The 24,973-nt window shown below is 47.3% G+C and overlaps 1 pseudogene; it reads right to left on the bottom strand.

The window, feature by feature from the left end:
• Nucleotides 1-360: 360 nt before the first annotated feature.
• LOC124649879 overlaps nt 361-24,973 on the bottom strand; it is a 31,186-nt pseudogene continuing 6,573 nt past the window's right edge.

Raw genomic sequence — 24,973 nt, 5'->3', positions numbered from 1 at the left:
ATCAATAGGCTGTGCTTTCTGTGTCAAATCTCGTTCAGGAGATCTTTCACTAACATCCAGTGATTGATTGTACCAAAACAAACTGCTTTTCTTCATTCATTATCATCAAATGTCGAGAACAGATTTGCTGAAATGCCAATATGTACATGAACAGAAAATTTTACAACTGTACAACTGCAGCACAATCATCATTTGTAGTTTTGTACTGTACAACTGCATCCGATTAACGGAAGCCCCTGCTGCTCTCATTGGCTTTGTAGCGTGTAGGTGACACAAAGAGGAAAAAAAAACTAGGTGGAATGGTTATTCAAAATGTCTAATAATCCATTTCCAAACTCTGTTTAAATTCTCCATTGTTCACTAGGTCAGTTTCCTGATTTTCATTGTCACGTTGACCTGCAGCACAACAAAAATAAAAGCACAGATAAATTTCTAGCCACAAAAGTGTATGAAAATTGACTTCACTATTGAAGGTCTAATGGTGCCCTTGATACTTCATATATATGAAATAATGTTGTCAACTCACCAGTGTCCAGTTCAATTCCTCGATGGATTTCTGTGTCTCCCAAACATAGTATTTCATCAACTGCAAGTCAAATAATATAAGGCACAACACTTAGTAAAAAGGATATTTGGCAGGAAAAAGAAATAATAATTTTATGTGTATCCCTACCCCTCGTCGCTGAACCTCAACTGATCTTTGCAATGCTTCTCTTTTGGTCAGGAGGTTACTGGCTTCTGATTTTGTTGGGCGGCGATAATTTTTCCCACGGTAAAGTATTATGGCGTGGCTGTTTGTGAGCTTTTGTGTTGCTATTAACATTCCTCCCGTCTCAACCTCAAGCAGCATCGATGTGTATCTGGTAAGCTCGAGTCTGCTTGGTAATTACTTTCACAATCTCTTTGTGTTTCCAGTGTTGATGAATCTCTTCAATTAAACCATCAAAGATACCGCGTCTTCCTGCAAGGAAAAAAAATGATACATAATTTTTGGGTCAGAGGAGGACAAATAGCTTTTCTTGGTCACCTGCACGATGATACTAGCACATTAGTTATACGCGCAAAGCTATACCACGGAGCACATGCTCATCCATCTTTAGGCCAATCTTTCTGTTATAAAAGCGACAAGAAAATAACGAAGAACGATAAAGGTAAACACAGCGAAAACATAAAATTTAACGTGGAAAACCCCTCCAACACAGAAGGGGAAAAAACCACGGGCGACAGCCAGTAAAACTTCACTATATCGGGGAGTGTTTACAAACGCCGTGAGTTATCTTATAATCTGATAAACCCTAGCCGGCGGCTTACAAGATGTATATATAAGCCTACCGGCGATGGGCCTCGCTCGCTCGTCAGAAGTTAGCCTCCATTTAGTATATGAATTTGGATCACAATATAAAAAACTCCACCTTAAGACAAATTCCATCTTGTAGCATGAACTTCAACAATCTCCTGAACAACAAAGAAAAACACTTGCTGGCGCCAACAACCACTTGGGCTAAATAGTTATACCAACCAAGCTCGAGCAAAGCTCAAACATGGAAACAAGAACTGACTTTATCATCATATCAGCAGGATTATCATGAGTACTTATCTTGCATACCTTCAGTTTACCTTGAGCAACAATGTCACGCACATAATGGTACTTGATATCAATGTGTTTTGTCCTCTCATGGAACATTTGATCTTTAGTAAAGTATATTGCACTTTAACTATCAGAAAACAATTTAATGCAAGAATCATCTCCACAAAGCTCAGCATACAAACCTTTCAACCAAACAGACTCTTTGCAAGCTTCATTAATTGCTATATATTCTGCTTCGGCCCAAACCTACCGGCGACGGGCCTCGCTCCGCTCGTCAGAAGTTAGCCTCCCTTTAGTATATGAATTTGGATCACAATATAACACTTTCGGAATATCATCATTTCCTCCTCTCTCAAGAGTTCTTTGTCTGAAGATGGCTCTGAAGGGTTCCAAGAACTATGAAGCTTTGCTAGCGTCTGGTTGGATCTTTCAATCTTCTTAGTGAGCTGCAGTACAGAACAGTTTTGTTTTGTTAGGAACTATTAGAAGTTTATGGATTCCAAACAAGAGCATTAGTATAGATCAGGTCTTTCAATGAAAATCCTCCATTCCTGGTCTTTCAGTTCCTTATCCAATCTGTGCTTCTTGGCCTCTAGTTCTACCATGGCCTGGTTGTTTTCAGTTGTTTCCTGCACATGGTTAACCTGGAAATCCTAATACTCCCTGAAAGTCCCCACAATACTTTCCTCGGATGGTAACCAGCATATCTCTCAAGGGAGTCAATCACCGTTAATCGGGCTTCTTCTTCCTTCACATGCTGAGCATCTACCCGAGCCTCTTGTTCAATAAAAAACCGCTTAACTCCACCAGAAAGAAAATCCTTGCCTCTATATAGAATAATAAAAGCCTTGTTTGTCAATATGATAGTTCCTCCAGTAAGATGTTGCACCGAGGAGAATCCATTTTACACAGTTGAAGATACAAAGACGAATCAATCATCAATAGAAAGACAACGACCAGGTTACCAATTAAGAATGACTGAACTTGGAAGTAAAGAAGGCATGAATGCATACTTAACTGCTTATTCTAATATACTATCATAGAGTTCAAGCTCCTACGGTACTCTGTACAGTACAACAGTTTTGAGATCTCGTGTGTTTGATATTTACATGCAGAGTTGTAGCATGCAATAGGGCAAGGAGATTGTACCATTGTCTGATGATGAGGATGGGTTCTTCTACCCTTGTCAGTTCAAACCTGAAGAGCATAACAGAAAGGTTTTAGAGGAACTAGAGCTAATGAGGGAATTGAAGAGGCAGAATCTAGCAAAGGAGCATGATCCAGATGTTGCTCACATAATGGAGAAGATGAATAGACAGAAGAAGCATAGAGATGACCCTTATATGCACTATGAAGGGGATACAGATGTGGAAGAGCTATATGAAGATGAGGAAGAGTCCAGTGAAGGTGAGGAGGAACCTGTCCCTAGTTACTTTGTGAAGAAATAACCAATGAGGCCATGCCCAACTACCAGGAGTCATCATGAAGTAGTGGAGTGCCAATCTGCTGACTTCATTCTTTCTACTGATGAGGAGAGCAGCCCAGATGATTTGGGTGATACTGATGATGATTGTCGTTGCTTAATCGACGGTACCCCGGAGGAGGGATCCTCACGAGGGGGAGAAGAAGTAGGGGCCATAGGGCGGAGTGCACACGGGACGGTGGTACGCGAGTTACCCAGCTTCGGAACACCTGCACGATGACAGGGCCTACTGCTGCTTGTCTGGAATTATCTGGGCGCTTTCGCGTTGTTACAATGAGTTTAGGTTGTGCCTCTAGGGCTCCCGGGATCCGGCTTATAAAGGCGCACGGATCTAGGGTTTACATGGAGAGTCCTAGCCGGAATACAAGTTGCCTAACTACGGTACAATATCTTGCCGTGCACGTCACGGATCCGCCTTCCATATACGTCGTACTGGATCCGGGTTCCTCATGGGCCTCCACAGATCCGGGTTACTCCTAATGTCGGTACGGATCCGGCTTACCGATCCTGGGCTGGACTTCTTCCTTCATGATCAACAGCAACTGGGCCGCCCGATGGGCCACATGCCTCATCACCATCTGCTGGGCCACCCGGGCTTGCCGGATCTAGGGATTGTCGATGGTACACCCATGAAGTATACCCACAACAAGTAGCCCCCGTAGTTCTCCGAGTTTCTCCTGCAGTTTCCGCCTTGCTGGTCCATCATGATCTCCGGCAAACGTTGGTAACGCGGAGAAACTTGAAGAGCTCCAACTTCACATTTTCTTCTTTCTCCAACTATTAGTCGGAAAATGCTCCCATCCTGCGGGACTTCATCCATCGACATTCCAAAGAACACTTCCGGGTTACTCCCTGCTCGCGAATGGGAACAAACTTATCCTCACGCAATTACCCGGAATCTTAGAAGACTCAAACGGTTCCGCCAACTCTGGCGCCATTTTCGCGCGATTTCCGCGGTAACTTATCTCTAGCCATTTTTACTGTTAGGGTTTTGGACACGTGTCACGCATCCAACGGTGCGACGCTTGCGTTCCGACCACAGGATGCGGAACACGAATCTTATCCCCTCAGCCTATAAATATCCGCCGTCGAGGCCCTTACCCTCATTCACCCCCCTTCTCACCTCTCTGCCGAGCGCCGCCCGTGAGCTCTTCCTCCGCCGTGCCGGAACCTGCCGGAATAACCGCCGGAGCATCACCGGAGCCAGTTCACCACCGCAGTGTTCTTCGTGTTCTTAACTCCGGCGAGCCACCGCGCGGAAAACTCATCGCCGGCGACTCCAACCACCGCGTCCGCCATTGCAATAAGTCCTCGAGCTTCATCTTCGCGCCGTAGTTGGTAGGGGTGAACTTTGGGGAAGACGATGTGGGATCCGACTAAAGTAAGTTTCCGCCAAACTCTTTTTCCTCAGATGTCTTCAACGACTCCGCCTCCGACCTCGGAACCAATCATGGCGACCCCGATCTCCTCCGCCCCTCCTCCCTTCGTTCCAGTCCGGCTGGATCCTTCAAAGGATTCCGGCAAGGAGGCCGAGGGGACCTCTGCTCACCCGGAGAAAGCTTCCGGGGAGGGTCAAACGGAGCACCAGGCGGAAGAGGTCACGAAAAAATCAAAAGCTCGGAAGCGAGATTCTGAGGCTAAAGGAAAGTGGTGGCCCTGTACCACCACCGAGATGGAGCTCAAGAACCTCGAGTCGGAGGGCTTTCTGCAACCTGGAAGCTGGAGGTCAGTTCCAAATGAACTTGCTCCGGCTCCGAAGGACGATGAGATGGTGCTGACGAAGGCGCTGGTAGAGCGCGGATTTTCATTTCCGCCTTCGGACTTCTTCCTGGAGATTCTGAAGACGTATGGACTCCAACCCCACAACATATCTCCAAACAGCGTCCTCGCCATCGAGCAACCACGTCGCCCTCTGCGAAGGCCATCTCCGGGTAACCCCCGAGATTTCTCTGTTCCAATATTTTTCTCTCGTCAAGAAGGAGAGGATCCGGCAATCCGCCGAACTCGCTACATGCGGATCCATCACCTTTATGCTCCGCCCGGGCCGCGTCTACCCCCTACCGACCGCCACGAATCCGCAAGGTACCGGGTCCGGGGGTTTCTTCTATCTGAAGGACGTCTCCGACCCCGCGAGTGAAAAGAAACTTCCGGTTTTTAAGAACTGCCCCGCCACCGAGCTTCCGTCATGGACGCACTGCCCCCACTTCTCCGACTCGCCTCAACTGACCCGCGCAGCTAGGCGGATCTGCAAGCTCACGGAGGAGGGGCTGACGGGGAAGGATTTAACCCTTTCCTGGTTCACCAAGCGGATCCAGCCGCTGCAACACAGGGACCGCCTGATGTTTGAATACACAGGGCGCGACGATCCAATGCGCGCCACCAAAGACAATCTTTCCGCCGACGCCATCGACAAGAGGATCCGGGTCCTCCTCAAGATCTCACGTGAACTCCATGTTCACGTATGCAACAAAGACATCCATACAAATGGATCCGGAACCGCGGTACGTCGTCTTGACTTTGGTTTATTGTTTTTCTTCAAACTTTTTCATCTAAGTGTTAACTTTGTATTAGCTCGAGGCGCTTGAGGAAAATGAACTCGGAACTCTCCTCCGAGTCCCATCCACCGGCCACGCGGATCCGGAAGCTGCATCGGAGGCGGAAGCTCCCGAGGCTTCCCGCCCCGCTAAGAGGAAGAAGCCAGCTCCTTCCAGCCCCCATGCGAAGCGCGCCCGCGAAGTGCTCAGCTGATCAATACCAGCAACAAGGGTCAGCCTGCCATCCAGCATTTCTTCAAACCTTCCGGGTAAATGTCCACTTCCGAGACCCAAGTTCTGATTCAGCACTTGCTCTTATACTGTTATGTTTTTTCTGAAGCTCCGGAAGCCAGCCTCCCAAGGCCCCAAAGGTCCTCAAGAAGAGAGCCAAGCCGTCTCCGGCTTCATTTCCCATTACTCCTGAGGTTGAAGTTCCGCCCAAGGCTTCCTCCGCCACCAAGCCGGATCCAAAGGATATCATCGACATTGATGACATTCCTGAAGATCCCGTTCATCATGGCGACTCCACCAAGGGCACCTCGTCACCAATTCCTCCGCCAGATCAACCAAGCTCCGCTTTCGCGGAGCCCACTGAAGAAGAACAGGAGCAGAAGGCTAAGCTCCTCCAAGTTACCAACGCGACCCGAGTCAACCTCCAACCAACTCCGTCCCTCCAAAAACTTACCCTTGCACAACGTCACGCGGAAGTTTCCGCCATGCTGAACAAGGTATGGGGAAAACCGGACGAGGAGGTGCGTGAACTCGCCGAGCTGGAGAGCGACTTGAAGGATTTTTTCGCCAAGCACAAGGAAGTGCGGCAGGTAATACTAGCCCCCAAGCATTGGGTGATATAGTTCCGTGTAACGTGTATTATCCGATGCTTTCCCAGAATGTACTTTAAACGGAAATTTAAAATTTTTATATCTCAGACTGAATTCCTCGCTAGCCCCCAAGATTTTAAATATCCGGCTAACTCCCTGGTGCTTCATAGACCACACGGAAATTGCACGAAGATCTGCGCATTCATGTGCTAGAGCAGATCACGGAGATCGAGGGGCTGCGCCAGAACGCGGAAAACAGCCAAAAGGCTATCCAGCTGCTTGAGACCCGCCTTAAAGGTACGAGATCCGGGTCTTCACTTTTTGTGTTGTCATAGTTCAAGATGCATAATATGTGCAACTTTTCTGCCTTCAGAAGAATCTGCCAAGCACTCCTCGTTTGATGAGCTTTCCGCCAAAGTCAAGGTGCTTGAGGCGGAGAACGAGTCCCTCAAAACCTTCATTCATGAATCCTCTAAAAAGGAATCTGAGGCGAGGAAAAAACTCTCCGAGAAGCATGCCAGCGACCTGGCGGAACTGAATGACAAACTGGAGAAAAGCCAGGGCCGCGTGATTTCCATAATATCCAAGAACAGAGTTCTGGAGGAGGAGGCGGAGGCTATTGACAAACTTATCTTCCGTAAGTATTTTGCCGTATCGTTGCTCCGACTAACTTGTATGATTCCTCTCTAACGGAACTGAGTCTCTTTCTTCCACAGCAAGCCTTGGCTTTGAATGGTCAAAAGAGTCAAACCTTACGAGGACGGAGGCATACGATGAAGCGCGGATATCAATTGACGCGTTATTTGAAGCTCTGTCGCGGAATCGCCACGGCTCTGTCTCTGAAGAAGGCCAAAACCACAGTCATCGATACGATGACCAAACTTATGAGGCTGGTACCGGATTTCATCAAGGACTGGCAGGAGTCTTCAGCACGCGGAGTCGCCTCCCTAGTCTTGGCCACCTGCAAGGCTCACTTCCCCTCGCTCAACTTGGCGAATGTTGCACGCGGAGCCCCCAAGGGTTCCGATATTGGTGCCCTCCTCGCGGAAACCGAAGGTTATGAACAGCTGTTTGTCAGGCGAGTGGATCACTCGTTCTGGTATAACAAGCACGATCTGCCCGAAGGATTTTCCGATGCAGAGGAAGAAGCGGGTGAGCCGGAGTATTACGGGGAAGGATCCGTGTCAAGCGGCGAGCATTCCGGAGGAAACTCTGGTGACGACTCCGAAGCCGGATCTGGTGACAGCGACGACGGCTCCACCTACCAGCAATCAGAAGAGGAGGACTCCGAGTAGAGTTCCTGTTTTAAACAATGAAACAAGTTGCATCATTTTGGCCCCAGAGTGGGTTTGTAATAAGACTTAAATTCGTAAGTAGCTAGGAACGAAACGATTATGCATGGGGCGGAAACACTTATCCTGCTATCCGTTTAATGTTATGTGCATGTTTCATTTTATGTAGGAAAGCAAGTGCTGACTTCATTGTTTTCCGGCTTGCCCGCTTGACCTTCCGCGAGCCGGAAGACCTTAGCCGGAAACGCTCGCCAGCGGCGACGAAGCCCAATGGCAATCCGTCAATAACCGCGGAAACAAGCCCCCAGGCGTAGGTGCCGGAAATCGCTACTAGGAATCCACGAGTTCGCAACAGACAACAACTTAATCAGAAAACTTAAGCTTACGTCCTGAAGGACGATTTTTGAAAATCACAACTTTTGTACACGCCTAGGCGGAAGAATCCAGCTCTGCGGTTTTAGTCGGAAAACATACACGATCTAAAAATGAAGAAGTAAAGGAGGTAAAAGACTCAAAGAGTGAACCATAAGCTTTATTTCATTGATCATGTATAACTATTACAGAGTTTGTAACTCGGAAAGAAATATGCTAAGTGTAGAAAGGACGTAGCTGTGCGATATTCCAATGGCGATCTGTTTCATCGTAGATGTCATCCGGATCCTCACGCTTGCGTTTCCGGCGCCAGTTAGCAGGTCTATCCCTCAGCTCGCGGAAATCAACAAGGTAGTACGACCCGTTATGAAGCACTTTGCTAACGACGAAGGGTCCTTCCCATGGAGATTGCAACTTATGGTCTTTCACCTGTCGAAGGCGGAGGACCAGGTCTCCTGCCATGAAGGAGCGATTCCGGACTCGACGACTGTGATAACGTCGGAGCTTTTGCTGGTAGATGGCGGAGCGCTGGTCAGCTAGATTCCGAGCTTCTTCGATCAGGTCCACAGATAGCTGTCTGGCCTCGTCAGCTGTTTCTTCATTATAGGCGGAAACTCGCGGTGAATCGTGGATGATGTCGGAGGGAATCACGGCTTCGGATCCGTATACCAGGAAGAATGGGGTAAACCCTGTTGACCTGTTAGGGGTAGTTCGCAAACTCCACAAGACAGCGTCTAGTTCGTCGGCCCAAGCTCCGGCTGCTCGTCGCAGCGGTTCTTCAAGGCGTGGCTTGATTCCTGATAATATTAGACCGTTAGCTCTTTCAACTTGACCATTGGATTGTGGGTGAGCCACAGATGCAAGGTCCAATCGAATCCCCATTGTCTCACAATAATCCTTTAATTCTCCCTGAGCGAAGTTTGTGCCATTATCTGTGATTATGCTGTGTGGGATGCCGAATCTCATTACGAGGCTGCAGACAAATTTTAGTGCCGTAGCACCGTCGGCTTTTCTCACTGGCTTTGCCTCGATCCACTTGCTGAACTTGTCAACAGCGACCAATAGGTATTCAAAACCGCCAGGAGATGATCTTTTAAACTTACCAACCATATCGAGCCCCCAGACCGCAAATGGCCAGGTGATAGGTATGGTCTTCAGCTCTTGGGCTGGAGCGTTTGGTTGAGTAGCGTAGTATCGACAACCTCGGCAGGTCTTGACTATCTTGTCGGCATCTTCTTTAGCTGTGAGCCAATAAAAGCCTAGCCGAAAAGCTTTTGCAACGAGTGACCTGGGAGCGGCATGGTGCCCGCAGTCCCCTGCGTGGATCTCTCTGAGGATTTCAATGCCATCTTGATTGGAGACGCATTTAAGAAACACCCCTGTTGCGCTTCGTTTGTAGAGCTGTCCATCAACAATTGTGTAGGATCGTGCTCGTCTGATGATCTGACGCGCGAGGACCTCGTCCTCCGGCAACTTCTGATCGATGAGGTAGTCCGAGAAAGGCTGTGTCCAAGCCGGAATGGTAGCCAATACCTCTGCGGCCGGAGACACCGCCACTTCGGGTTTTCCGGGTTAGCGCCCTTCACCGAGGGTATCCGGAGATGCTCTAGGAAAATTCCGAGCGGAATTGGCTTTCTGCCGGATCCGAGCTTGGATAGCATATCAGCCGCTGTATTGTCGTCTCTCCGGACATACTTGACTTCGTATCCTAGAAAGCACTTGGCGATCTCGTCAACTTCGTCTCTGTAAGCCGCCATGACGGAATTTCTGGCGTTCCAAGTTCCGGCTACTTGCTGTGCCACGAGGTCGGAATCTCCGCAACAGATGATGTGCTTGATCCCTATTTCCTTAGCGATGCGCAGTCCGTGTAGTAGAGCCTCGTACTCCTCCATGTTGTTTGTAGCTTCGAAGTGGATCTGCAGAACATACTGCAGCTCTTCTCCGGTAGGGGACTTCAGGGTGACTCCGGCTCCTGAGCCTTGATGCTGCTTGGATCCATCGAAGTGCATAACCCATGTCTCTGGTTCCGGCTCCAGACTTGCATCCGGAGCTTCTGTCCAATCTGCAACAAAATCTGCCAAGACTTGGGATTTGACCGCAGTCCTTGGCTTGTAAGCGATGTCAAAGGCGGATAATTCAATGCCCCATTTAGCCGTCCGTCCTGTTGCGTCAGCGTTGTTGAGAATTGTTGACAGCGGAGCCTTGCTCACAACTGTTACTGGGTGCTCTTGGAAGTAGTGTCTCAGCTTCCGGCTGCCTAGGAAGACTCCATAAGCTTGCTTCTGAAAGTGAGGGTACCTTTGCTTTGACTCCGTCAGCACCTCGCTTATGTAGTAGACAGGTCTTTGGACGTCATACTCATGACCTTCTTCCTTTCGCTCCACCACGATGACGAGGCTGATGACTTTGTTGGTAGCTGCCAGATAAAGGAGCATTGGCTCTGACTCTGCTGGGGCTGCCAAGATAGGTGGGGCCGTAAGTATTTCCTTCAGCCCTTGAAGAGCTGCGTCAGCTGCGTCGTCCCAGACAAATTTGTCTGTTTTCTTCAACAACTTGTACAGAGGTAGCGCCTTCTCGCCAAGACGGCTAACAAACCTACGATTGCTCGCGACACAACCAGGTTAGTCGTTGCACATCTTTGAGACAAGTTGGCCGTTTGATACACAGGATTGCCTTGATCTTTTCCGGGTTAACCTCAATGCCTCCGTGAGAGACTATGAAGCCAAGGAGTTTTCCGGCTGGCACGCCAAAGACGCACTTCGGCGGATTCAACATCATCTTGTACCGACGGAGATTCTCAAAGGTTTACGTGAGGTTGCTGATCAAGTCGGATCCTTTCCGGGTCATGACCGCGATGTCGTCGACGTAGGCGTGCACGTTCCGGCCAATTTGGTCCTTCAAGCACCGCTGCATCGTACGTTGGTAGGTGGCGCCTGCGTTTTTCAAACCAAAAGGCATAGTAACATAGCAGTAAGTACCAAACGGGGTAATGAATGAAGTCGCCTTTTGGTCGGATTCCTTCATCCGGATCTGATGGTACCCGAATACGCATCAAGAAAACACGAAGTTCCGCCCCGCCGTCGAATCAATGACTTGGTCAATGCGCGGCAAGGGGAACGGATCCTTCGGGCAATGCTTGTTCAAGCCAGAGTAATCGATGCACATTCTTAGTATTTCAGTGTTCTTTTTGGGTACAAGGACGGGATTCGCGACCCACTCGGTGTGAATAACTTCTATTACAAAACCTGCTTCTTGTAACTTTGCTAGTTCCATTCCTATGGCGCGGCGCTTCTTATCTCCAAAGCGTCGCATAGCTTGCTTCACCGGTTTAGCCCCTGGATTTATGTTGAGGTAGTGCTCGGCGAGTTCCCTAGGTACTCCGGACATGTCAGAAGGTTGCCATGCGAAGATATCCATGTTAGCGCGGAGGAACTCGACGAGCGCGTCTTCCTATTTGGGGTCCATGTTGGCTCCGATCGAGACTTGCTTGCTAGGGTCATCTTCCTTGAAGTTGACTTTCTTGGTCTCTATCGCGGCCCCGAAGGAGTTTTTCTGTTCGGAGATCTGCTTCTTGGTGGTTTGCATCTCAGTCGGATCCACCGCGGCTCTGTAGCCTTTCAGCTCTTCTCCGGATATGACAGACTCTGCGAAGGCGGCTTCGCCCAACTCACACTCGTGAGCCTTTTTGTAGTCTCCGGATATGGTAATCATACCGTTGGGACCCGGCATCTTGAGCTTGTTGTAGATATAGCACGCTCTTGCGTGGAACTTGTGGTAGGTGGGCCTGCCGAAGATGACGTGGTAGGAGCTCTTGAAGGGCACAACTTCAAACGTGATCTTTTCTTCGCGGAAATTATGAACATCACCGAAAGCCACGGGAAGTGTGATGCTGCCGAGGGAGTTCGCCTTTTTACCCGGAACCACGCCGTGAAACTCAGTGTTACTGTGTTTGAGCCGTTCCTTGGTGAGGTTCATCCGCTCCAGAGTCTCCAGGTACATGATGTTCAAGCTGGCTCCGCCATCCATGAGGCACTTGGAGAAGTCATACCCGTCTATGCGGGGACTCACAACCAAGGCGTAGTATTCTTTTGGCACAATGGCGGGATGATCCTCCCTGTCAAATGTGCACGGAACTTCCGACCACCTGACATACTGCGGCACGGCCGGAACTGTGGCGTTCAGGATCCGGGTAGCTGATTTTGTAGCACGGACTGTGGGGGTTCCGAGGAAGGTGTGGTAAGCCCCCACGCTCTTGTTCTCGAAGGGGTTGGATTTACTCGCGGATCCGGCTTTGGGATCCGGCGAGTTATCATCCTCGTCCATCGCCTCGGAACTGTCCTCCTCCTTGTCCTTGTTCTTGCCCTTGCCTCCTTTGCCGCGTGGGCGGTGCTTCCGGGCTCGCTTGTATCCTGCATCCGGGTCGTTCTTTAGGTCGTTGACCCACTTGCAGTTGCGGTTGGTGTGAGTGGACTTCCCTGTAGCCGGATCCAAGTGGGCTAGGCAGGGCATGTCTCTGTACTCCTCGTAGGTTTGCGGGGCGCGGGATCCGCCAGCAATGACCTCAGTGCCATGCTGCTGACCCCTGCCGGCTCTGCCTCCGCGGCCGCGTCCTCTTCCGCCTCCTGAACCTCCGCGTTGGAACGCCATGGCGACCATGTCGGATCCGCCACTCTTCTGGTCATCAGGGTTTTTGCGTTTGTGGCCGCTGCTGTTACCGTTATCACGGTTCTTCTTTTGTTGGTGCAGGGGGATTGCTGTAGCTGCGATATCACCGCCTGCGTCGTCATCGGCAGCAGTGTGATCACTGGCAATGGAGATCATCTCGTCCAAAGTCAGTTTGTTGGCGTTAGCCAAACATGTAAGCTTATGCCTCAGCAATCCTCCTCTCGCAGTCCACCAATGAAGGCGTACATGGCGAGTGGTGTGGTCGACGTTTTCGCACTCGTTCCTGCATGCCAACCATCGTGTGAGGAAGTTTCTTGAGGATTCTCCCTTCTTCTGGATACAAGCTTGTAAGTCGCTTGCCGTGGCAGGTCTTTTGTAGGTGCCTCTGAAGTGTTTCTCAAAAGCGGTCTTCAGGTCGAACCAGCAAAAGATAGAGTTTTTCTCGAGGTCACTGAGCCAGATCCGGGCTGGTCCTACAAGGTACAACTGGAGCATGCGGCAGGCGATATTAGGGGTTCCTCCGGCAAAGGTTACTGCATTATAGTAATCCTCAATCCAGGTATCCGGCCTTTCGGTGCCATCATAATGCTTCAAGTTTCCGGGTAGCTTGAGGGAGCTCCTTGGCTTTGGTTCCTCTCGAATCATCCTGCCAAAGCACTTCGGTCCGATGTAGTCGGTTCGTATTCGTTGAGGCGTTCCCGCGCGTCGCGCGAGCCGTGACGGGGGACCGTGAGCGAGAGCGAGATCTCCGGCCACCGCCTCCGCCTCCACCTCCGCCGCCACCGCTAGGTGGTGGTGAGGAGACCTGCGAGGGGGCCGATCCGACCTCTTGCTTCCGCCTCGGATTCTCCCCGGCCCTCCCGGTGCTGGCTCCGGCTCCTGTGGCTGCCTTCGCCGTGACGCTGGCTGCCCTGGTCGTTCCGGCTCCGGCGGGGCTCCGGGTCGCGCTCCTCATTCCGGCTCCTTCTAGGGTCGGGCTCACGATCGTTGTTCTGATTCTGGCGAGGTTCCGGCGTGCGCTCCCTGTTCCGGTTTCCGGAGGGCATCACGATGTCGCGGATAACAATTCCACCGTGCCCTTGAGGCCTGGTGTTTCCGGCTGGACTACGGCGACGACGGGGACGCGGGTAACCATTAGGCGGAGGAGAGGCGTTGCGGTACTTGTCTCGTCCAGAGTACATTGCATCTTTTCCCTTTCTCGGATCTGACGGTGGCGTCTTTGATGGTACGGGGATCGGATTTGGGTGTTCCCTGGCTCTCCTTCTGCGTTCCGAGGATCCGGTTCGCGACTCGTCATCTCGATGGCGATTGTTGCGGGCGTCCTTCTGCGCAGTGGAGACGCTCCGGGTTAGATTCCAACTTGCGCGAAGTGTCTGCCTTGCTCTGCTGTTTAACCGCTGAAGCGACGAGCGTGCGTAAGTAATTGATGTCAATCTCCTCGTCACCTTTCTTCAGAATTTCTGCAGCTTTCGCCATATTGTCCTTTGGGGTGGCGAGCGGCTGCTGCTCGGCAGGGGTTGCGAAGTTGATCCTGCGGGGAGGTATTGCTTCTCTGATGATTCTATCAGCCTCCGCCTGTGCGTAGGTCATTTTCACCTCCCACTCCTTTCTCATACTCTTGACTTGCTCGAGCGTTGCGGTGATTTCGCGATCCTGTCTTTCAAAGCGATCCATGATCTGTGCCGCTTCTTCCCTCTCATCCAATATAGCAGCTGCGGTGTTGGCAAACTTTTTGGCTGTGGCCAGCATCTCCTTTCTGGTGGCCTCTAAAGCCTCCGGATCTGCGGCGTCGCCAGGGGTTATTGGCTTGTTGAGGACGTCTGACTTTGCGACCAAATCCATGCGTGCTTGTGCGACTATCTCTTCAGGCGACAGGAGGCTCTCCGAGGAAGAATCCACTCGGGGCCGCTCCCGTGACATCGGAGATCCGTGGTGGGATGGCTGGGGGTCGGATTGAGTGCCTGCCGCTTCTGATCCGTCTTCTCCGAGCGCCGCTACAGTTGCAAGTACCTGCTTTGGCTGGACGGAATCGACTTCAGGCTGTTCACCGTATCCGAGTTCCATCACCTTACGATCAAACTCTGCAGTGTCCATGGACTGGGTGTCTCCGGAGATTGGGCTTAGATTTCCCAAAATCGACTCTTCAGCCGGAGTTTCGCTTTCTCCGACAGCCTCTTGCTGATCCGGAGCAGCGTTGTTTTCCGGGGCCTCGACCTGCTAGGGACCAGCTCCGGCTTCATGAGGGGCGGTTCCGGCGGTATGGGCCAAGAAGTGTACGAAGTGACACCTTTGCTTCTCTAACACCTGGGAGACCCAGGCGGATCTGCATTGGTCTTCCACCGTTACTTCTGCTCAGGGGCGGATTGGGTGGGCTTTGATTTTTTCAGATCTAAGGCGGAATCTTCGCTAGGAAGTTCCTGCGTCTCAGATCGGATCTTCGCGGCTCGCGTCCTGCTCGGCGGCGGTCGCGTCGGCGCTACTTACCGGTGGGTTTCCGTCGGAACCGACGGTTTCCCCGATGAAGATGTGTATGCCGCCAAGCCGGGACGATGGAGAGCTTGACGGGGTCGGTTTTAGCCGGAATCCAACACTCATCCGGAGGGACGATCGGCAGATTTCCGGCGTAAAGGACACGCCCCACGGCGATGGTGTCGTCGTAGCTTCCCATGGCGGAACCCTCCCGGTTCCGGCCTCCGGACGCCGCAGGCCCCACGGTGGGCGCCAGCCGTCGTTGCTTAATCGACGGTACCCCGGAGGAGGGATCCTCACGAGGGGAGAAGAAGTAGGGGCCATAGGGCGGAGTGCACACGGGACGGTGGTACGCGAGTTACCCAGCTTCGGAACACCCGCACGATGACAGGGCCTACTGCTGCTTGTCTGGAATTATCTGGGCGCTTTCGCGTTGTTACAATGAGTTTAGGTTGTGCCTCTAGGGCTCCCGGGATCCGGCTTATAAAGGCGCACGGATCTAGGGTTTACATGGAGAGTCCTAGCCGGAATACAAGTTGCCTAACTACGGTACAATATCTTGCCGTGCACGTCACGGATCCGCCTTCCATATACGTCGTACTGGATCCGGGTTCCTCATGGGCCTCCACAGATCCGGGTTACTCCTAATGTCGGTACGGATCCGGCTTACTGATCCTCGGGCTGGACTTCTTCCTTCATGATCAACGACGAATCGGGCCGCCCGATGGGCCACATGCCTCATCACCATCTGTGGGCCACCCGGGCTTGCCGGATCTAGGGACTGTCGATGGTACACCCATGAAGTATACCCACAACAATGATGGTGATGTGAAGAAAGTACCTCTTGCAAGTGGAAAGAAGAGAAAGTTAAAGAAGATGAAGAAGAGGATCTGCTATGATCCCTACATGGCAGATGCTCATTTCCAGTTTTGCATCAAGTTATGTTTAAAAAATGTGTATGAATTCAGAGTTGCTTTGAGGAATTATCATATTGCACAACTGAGGAACTATGAGTACCACAGAAACTGTGCTGATAGAAATATTGTGAAATGAGGAAGGAAGGGAGCATGGCTATAAATTCTATCTGACAGCCTCAGAAGTTGCACACGAGTCAACCTTTTGCATTAGAAATTCAACAATGTACACACTTGTCTACCTGTTGGAGATAAAACCAAAGTATCAATTTATTGGCTGGTTTGTCAATCTGAGCACGCTGTTACGACAGATCCAAATACCACTGTTGACACTCTTATTGACAATGCCAAGTTAAGATTTGGAGTGGAAGTGCCAAGGAGTAAAGCCTATAGGGCAACGAGAAAAGCATTTGATCTTGTAATGGGAGATCAGAAGGAACAGTACACAAGAATTAGAGACTACTTGCAGGCTATTCTTGATACAAATCTAGGCAGTAGATGCATTGTGACAACTAAGCAGCTGGTGGAGCATCCAAGCCCTAACCCCAGATTTCATTGGCTCTTTATGGATGTAGGTCTTTCATAGGTAATGCTTGCTTCCTACTGCTCTATGTCATAATGCTTGCTTCCTACTGCTAAATTGCTTGCTTTCTACTGCTCTATGTCATAATGTTTGCTTCCTAGTGCTTATCACTCTGTTTAATTGTAGGTGTTGATGGTTGCTTCATCAAATTGACAACTGGACATCAAATTATGGCTGCAACAGGGAGGGATGGGTACAACAATATATTCCCTATTGCATTTGGTGTAGTGGACAAGGAGGACACAGCCAGCTGGTTGTGGGTTTTGACACAACTTAAATATTGCATAGGGGAAGGTGGCCAATTTGGAAATTATACAATAATTTCAGACAGACAGAAGGTAATCCTTCTAGCAACCATTGTTATTTCATTTTCAACTATTGCATGTAGTCCATGTAGTAACATATACTTCCTTTTTTTTTTTGCTTTTGGTAGGGTCTACTCAAAGCTATATCTCAAGTATTCCCCAACTCCCCCCAAAGATACTGTCTTAGGCATATCTATGCCAACTTCCAGTCAGCTGGGTTCAGAGGACCAGAGCTCAAAAAATACATGGATGCAGCAAGCTACTCCTACACCAAGAGTGGATTTGATCTCGCAATGGAAGCTCTCAAAGCTGATTGTGAGGGGGCATACAATTGGCTAGTGCAGATACCAGCTGAAACTTGGGCTAGGTACGTATCTATTTGACAGTAACTGCAAGACTGATCTAGTTGTCAGCAATATCAGTGAAGTATTCAATAGAATGATCTTGAATGTGAGGAACAAACCAATAAGGACTATGCTTGAAGGAATAAGGAACAAACTGATGGTCAAATACAGTGGAGCCAGGGACAAGGCAGAAACAGCAAGATGGGAAATTACTCCATTCTATGTTGAGAAGCTAGAGGAGGCAAAAAGGTGGTCCAGCGAGTGCAGTGCCAAGCTTGCTGAGGAAGGTCTATGGCAAGTCACTAGTGGAAGTGGTAGAGTTGTGGCTGTTGATCTAAGAGCTAAAACATGTGGCTGTAGAAAATGGGATCTCACAGGTGTTCCATGCAGTCATGCAGTGGCTGCAATATTGAAGCTGTCACAGCACCCAGAGGACTATGTGCATGACTTTTAAAAAAACCAATGTACAAGAAGGATTTCTCATATACTGTCTACCCTGTTCCTAGACCTGAAGATTGAACTAGGACAGATACACGAGACATTGACCCACCAGTGTTTAGAGATAAACCTGGAAGGAAGCAAACTGTCAGAAGGAAAGGAAAATTTGAGGTTCCAGCTCCCAGAGATTCATCTAGGATGGCCTCTATCACTTGCAGCAATTGCAAGCTAGTGGGCCATAGATACACCGATTGTACACAACCACTTTGGCAGGCCAGGTAAATTAGTTGCAAACAAGACTGCTCCTTCCTTTAACATGAATTTGGTTTTTCTTGTAAACAACAGTGCTCCTTGCTTTAACATGAATTTGGTTTGTCATTGCAGCCAAGCAGGCACAGTGAGTGCTCCCCCACATCTGCACCAACAGCTCCTGCTGCCAGTGCTCCTCCAGCAGCACCTGCAAGAACTCCTCCAGCAGCTACAAGAGCTCCTCCAGCAGCTCCAGCTACCAGTGCTCCAGCAGCTCCAACTACAAGGGCCCCTCCATCAAGAGCTCCTTTCTCTGCACCAAGGTCTACTGCAGCACCAGCAACTACAAGATATGGTATGCAACACAAGATGACAACAAGAATGGAAGGATATCTCAATGTTGGCAAGCATGATGCGTACAAAAAGTGAATTTGGTGTGTAAAACCTATGTCAGGTTGAATTTGGTCCAGACTATGTCAGTTGAAATTTGGTCCAGACTATGTCAGTTAAAATTTCGTGTTGTAAGACTATGCCACTTTGAATTTGGTGTGTAAGACTATGTCAGGTTGAATTTGGTCCAGAATATGTCTATGTGCTGGATTAACACTTGGTTTCTTTGCATTTCAGAAATGTCGAGGTTGTCAACAACCACTTAGGTTTCAAATTTAGAACTGTTGAGGTTGTCGAGAACCACTTAGGGATCTAATTTAAAATAGTCGAGGTTTTCGATAACCACTTAGGTTTCCAATTTAAAACTGTCGATGTTGCCGACAACCACTTAGGTTTCCAATTTAAAACTCTCGAGGTTGCCGACAACCACTGAGGTTTCCAATTTAAAACTCTCGCGGTTGTCGACAACCACTTAGGTTTCCAATTTAAAACTCTCGCGGTTGTCGACAACCACTAAGGTTTACAATTTAGAACTCTCGAAGTTGTCGACAACCACTTAGCTATTTTAGATACCCTCGGGGTTCTCGACAACCACTAGGGTTCTAAAATAGATACCTTCGGGGTTCTCGACAACCACTAGGGTTCTAAAATAGATACCCTCGGGGTTCTCGACAACCACTAGGGTTCTAAAATAGATACCTTCGGGGTTCTCGACAACTACTAGGGTTCTAAAATAGATACCCTTGGGGTTCTCGACAACAACTAGGGTTCTAAAATAGATACCCTCGGGGTTCTCGACAACCACTAGGGTTCTAAAATAGATACCCTCGGGGTTCTCGACAACCACTAGGGTTCTAAAATAGATACCCTTAGGGTTTCTCGACAACCACTAGGGTTCTAAAATAGATACTATCGTGGTTCTCGACTACCACGTAGGTTTCCAATTTAAAAGTCTATGAGCATATAAACATTAAACATTACAAACACAATTAGATGATGGTTAAAAATTTAGCAACATAGTTCACCACCTAAGGAGTACAACATAGTTCAATACTTGTTCTAATTAAGGATTACCACATAATGGTTCTAATTAAGGATTACAACAACATAGTTCAACACATATAGCTTCAACACTACTAGGATTACAACACCATATTACAGTTCTCCAACAATCTCCTTGATCTTCAGAAGCTTGTATTTGTTTTCATGAGCAACTTTCAGAAGGTCATACAGTGTGTACTCTAACTTCCTCTTGTCCTCTTTCAGCTTACCTTTCTCCTCTATGAGCTCCTCTTTTTTTCCTTAGCCCACTTATTCTTCTCCTCTTTGAGCTCCTCCTTTTCCTTCTCCCACAGTTGCTTCTTATACGTCTCCGACGTATTGATAATTTCTTATGTTCCATGCCGCATTATTGATGATATCTACATGTTTTATGCATACTTTATGTCATATTTATGCATTTTTCGGCACTAACCTATTAACGAGATGCCAAAGAGCCAGTTGTTGTTTTCTGCTGTTTTTGGTTTCAGAAATCCTACAAAGGAAATATTCTCGGAATTGGACGAAATCAACGCCCAGGGTCCTATTTTGCCACGAAGCTTCCAGAAGACCGAAAGGGATACGAAGTGAGGTGACGAGGCGGCGACACGCCAGGGCGGCGCGGCCCACCTCCTAGCCGCGCGGCCCTGTTGTGTGGGCCTCTCGCATCGCCTCCTCACCTGCCCTTCCGCCTACTTAAAGCCTTCGTCGCGAAACCCCCAGTACCGAGAGCCACGATACGGAAAACCTTACTGAGACGCCGCCGCCGCCAATCCCGTCTCGGGGGATTCTGGAGATCTCCTCCGGCACCCTGCCGGAGAGGGGAATCATCTCCCGGAGGACTCTTCATCGCCATGATCGCCTCCGGAGTGATGAGTGAGTAGTTCACCCCTGGACTATGGGTCCATAGCAGTAGCTAGATGGTCGTCTTCTCCTCATGTGCTTCATTGTTGGATCTTGTGAGCTGCCTAACATGATCAAGATCATCTATATGTAATACTATATGTTGTGTTTGTCGGGATCCGATGGATAGAGAATACTATGTTATGGTGATTATCAAGTTATTACCTATGTGTTGTTTATGATCTTGCATGCTCTCCGTTATTAGTAGAGGCTCGGCCAAGTTTTTGCTCTTAACTCCAAGAGGGAGTATTTATGCTCGATAGTGGGTTCATGCCTCCATTAAATCTGGGACAGTGACAGAAAGTTCTAAGGTTGTGGATGTGCTGTTGCCACTAGGGATAAAACATTGATGCTATGTCTAAGGATGTAGTTATTGATTACATTACGCACCATACTTAATGCAATTGTCTGGTTGTTTTGCAACTTAATACCGGAAGGGGTTCGGATGATAACCCGAAGGTGGACTTTTTAGGCATAGATGCATGCTGGATAGCGGTCTATGTACTTTGTCGTAATGCCCAATTAAATCTCACTATATTTATCATATCATGTATGTGCATTGTTATGCCCTCTCTATTTGTCAATTGCCCGACTGTAATTTGTTCACCCAACATGCTTTTATCTTATGGGAGAGACACCTCTAGTGAACTGTGGACCCCGGTCCTATTCTTTACATCGCATACAATCTACTGCAATTGTTCTTTACTGTTTTCTGCAAACAATCATCTTCCACACAATACGATTAATCCTTTGTTACAGCAAGCCGGTGAGATTGACAACCTCACTGTTTCGTTGGGGCAAAGTACTTTGGTTGTGTTGTGCAGGTTCCACGTTGGCGCCGGAATCCCCGGTGTTGCGCCGCATTACATTCCGCCACCATCAACCTTCAACGTGCTTCTTGGCTCCTCCTGGTTCGATAAACCTTGGTTTCTTTCTGAGGGAAAACTCGCTACTGTCTGCATCACACCTTCCTCTTGGGGTTCCCAACGGACGTGTGTGTCAACTGCACGCATCAAGCTCTTTTTCTGGCGCCGTTGCCGGGGAGATCAAGACACGCTGCAAGGGGAGTCTCCACAATCCAATCTCTTTACTTTGTTTTTGTCTTGCTTTATTTTATTTACTACTTTGTTTGCTGCACTTATATCAAAACACAAAAAAATTAGTTGCTAGCTTTACTTTATTTACTCGTCTTGCACTCTATATCAAAAACACAAAAAAATTAGTTACTTGCATTTACTTTATCTAGTTTGCTTTATTTACTACTGCTAAAATGGCTACCCCTGAAAATACTAAGTTGTGTGACTTCACAACCACAAATAATAATGATTTCTTATGCACACCTATTGCTCCACCTGCTACTACAGCAGAATTCTTTGAAATTAAACCCGCTTTACTCGAATCTTGTTATGCGAGAGCAATTTTCTCGGTGTTAGTTCCGATGATGCTGCTGCCCATCTCAATAATTTTGTTGAATTGTGTGAAATGCAAAAGTATAAAGATGTAGATGGTGATATTATAAAATTAAAATTGTTTCCTATCTCCTTAAGAGGAAGAGCTAAAGATTGGTTGCTATCTCTGCCTAAGAATAGTATTGATTCATGGACTAAATGTAAGGATGCTTTTATTGGTAGATATTATCCTCCCGCTAAAATTATATCTTTGAGAAGTAGCATAATGAATTTCAAGCAATTAGATAATGAACATGTTGCTCAAGCATGGGAGAGAATGAAATCTTTGGTAAAGAATTGCCCAACCCATGGATCGACTACTTGGATGATCATCCAAACCTTCTATGCGGGACTAAATTTTTCTTCGCGGAATTTATTGGATTCAGCTGCTGGAGGTACCTTTATGTCCATCACTTTGGGGGCGGCTACAAAGCTTCTTGATGATATGATGATAAATTACTCTGAATGGCACACGGAAAGAGCTCCACAAGGTAAGAAGGTAAATTCCGTTGAAGAAACCTCCTCCTTGAGTGATAAGATTGATGTGATTATGTCTATGCTTGTGAATGGTAGATCTAATGTTGATCCAAATAATGTTCCTTTAGCTTCATTGGTTGCTCAAGAAGAAAATGTTGATGTGAATTTCATTAAAAACAATAATTTCAACAACAATGCTTATAGGAACAATTCTGGTAATAACTATAGGCCATATTCTTCTGCTAATGGTAATGGTTATGCTAATTCTTATGGGAATTCTTACAACAATAATAGGAGTGTACCCCTGGTCTTGAAGCCATGCTTAAAGAATTTATTAGTACACAAACTGCTTTTAACAAATCTGTTGAGGAAAAGCTTGATAAAATTGATATTCTTGCTTCTAGAGTTGATAGACTTGCCTCTGATGTTGATCTTTTAAAATTGAAAGTTATGCCTAATAAGGATATTGATAATAAGATTACTACTACAGCAAATGCCATCCAAGTTAGAATTAATGAGAATATAAGATTAATGGCTGAATTGCGTGCTAGGTGGGATAGAGAAGAAAATGAAAAACTAGCTAAAGAGAATAATGTAGCTAAAGTTTGGACTATTACCACCACAAGTAATGTTGATTCCTCACATGTTGATGCACCTCCTACTATCAATGGTAAAATAATTGGTGTTGGCAATGTTTCTGCTCCTAGTGCAAAGCGTACAAAACTGCCTGAAATTTCTAAAACTGCTGAAATTGCTTGTGATAAAACTGCTGAAATTTTTTCCAACCTTGGGGACAATGATCCCATTGCTGTAGCTCATAATGATTTAGATTTTGATGATTGTCACATCTCTGAAGTTATAAAGTTCTTACAAAAACTTGCTAAGAGTCCTAATGCTAGTGCTATAAATTTGGCCTTTACAAAACATATTACAAATGCTCTCATAAAAGCTAGAGAAGAGAAACTAAAACTTGAAACCTCTATTCCTAGGAAGTTAGAAGATGGTTGGGAGCCCATCATTAAAATGAGGGTCAATGATTTTGATTGTAATGCTTTATGTGATCTTGGTGCAAGTATTTCTGTTATGCCAAAGAAAGTCTATGATATGCTTGACTTGCCACCATTGAAAAATTGTTATTTGGATGGTAATCTCGCTGATAATGCTAAAAAGAAACCTTTGGGTAGAGTTGATAATGTTCATATTATGGTTAACAATAACCTTGTCCCCGTTGATTTTGTTGTCTTGGATATTGAATGCAATGCATCTTGCCCCATTATATTGGGAAGACCTTTTCTTCGAACCGTTTGTGCTACTATTGATATGAAGGAAGGTAATATTAAATATCAATTTCCTCTCAAGAAAGGTATGGAACACTTCCCTAGAAAAAGAATGAAGTTACCTTATGATTCTATTATTAGAGCAAATTATGATGTTGATGCTTCATCTCTTGATAATACTTGATTTACACTTTCTGCGCCTAGCTGAAAGGCGTTAAAGAAAAGCGCTTATGAGAGACAACCCATGTTTTTACTACAGTACTTTGTTTTATATTTGAGTCTTGGAAGTTGTTCACTACTGTAGCAACCTCTCCTTATCTTAGTTTTGTGTTTTGTTGTGCCAAGTAAAGTCTTTGATAGTAAGGTTCATACTAGATTTGGATTACTGCGCAGTTACAGATTTCTTTTCTGTCACGAATCTGGGCCTAATTCTCTGTAGGTAGCTCAGAAAAATATGCCAATTTACGTGCGTGATCCTCAGATATGTGCGCAACTTTCATTCAATTTGAGCATTTTCATTTGAGCAAGTCTGGTGCCATTTTAAAATTCGTCTTTACGAACTGTTCTGTTTTGACAGATTCTGCCTTTTATTTCGCATTGCCTCTTTTGCTATGTTGGATGAATTTCTTTGATCCATTAATGTCCAGTAGCTTTATGCAATGTCCAGAAGTGTTAAGAATGATTATGTCACCTCTGAACATGTTAATTTTTATTGTGCACTAACCCTCTAATGAGTTGTTTTGAGTTTGGTGTGGAGGAAGTTTTCAAGGATCAAGAGAGGGAAATGATGCAATATGATCAAGGAGAGTGAAAGCTCTAAGCTTGGGGATGCCCCCGTGGTTCACCCCTGCATATTTTAAGAAGACTCAAGCGTCTAAGCTTGGGGATGCCCAAGGCATCCCCTTCTTCATCGACAACATTATCAGGTTCCTCCCCTGAAACTATATTTTTATTCAGTCACATCTTATGTACTTTGCTTGGAGCGTCTGTTTGTTTTTGTTTTTGTTTTTGTTTGAATAAAATGGATCCTAGCATTCATTGTGTGGGAGAGAGACACGCTCCGCTGTTGCATATGGACAAATATGTCCTTAGGCTTTACTCATAATATTCAAGGCGAAGGTTGAATCTTCTTCGTTAAATTGTTATATGGTTGGAATCGGGAAATGCTACATGTAGTAATTCTAAAAAGTCTTGGATAATGTGATACTTGGCAATTGTTGTGCTCATGTTTAAGCTCTTGCATCATATACTTTGCACCCATTAATGAAGAAATACGAAGGGCTTGCTAAAATTTGGTTTGCATATTTGGTCTCTCTAAAGTCTAGATAATTTCTAGTATTGAGTTTTGAACAACAAGGAAGACGGTGTAGAGTCTTATAATGT

The sequence above is a fragment of the Lolium rigidum genome, chromosome 1 (genome assembly GCF_022539505.1).
Source record: "Lolium rigidum isolate FL_2022 chromosome 1, APGP_CSIRO_Lrig_0.1, whole genome shotgun sequence".
NCBI lineage: Eukaryota > Viridiplantae > Streptophyta > Magnoliopsida > Poales > Poaceae > Lolium > Lolium rigidum.
Note: the sequence above shows the minus strand (reverse complement) of the source record. Positions and strands in the feature narration are given on the sequence as shown.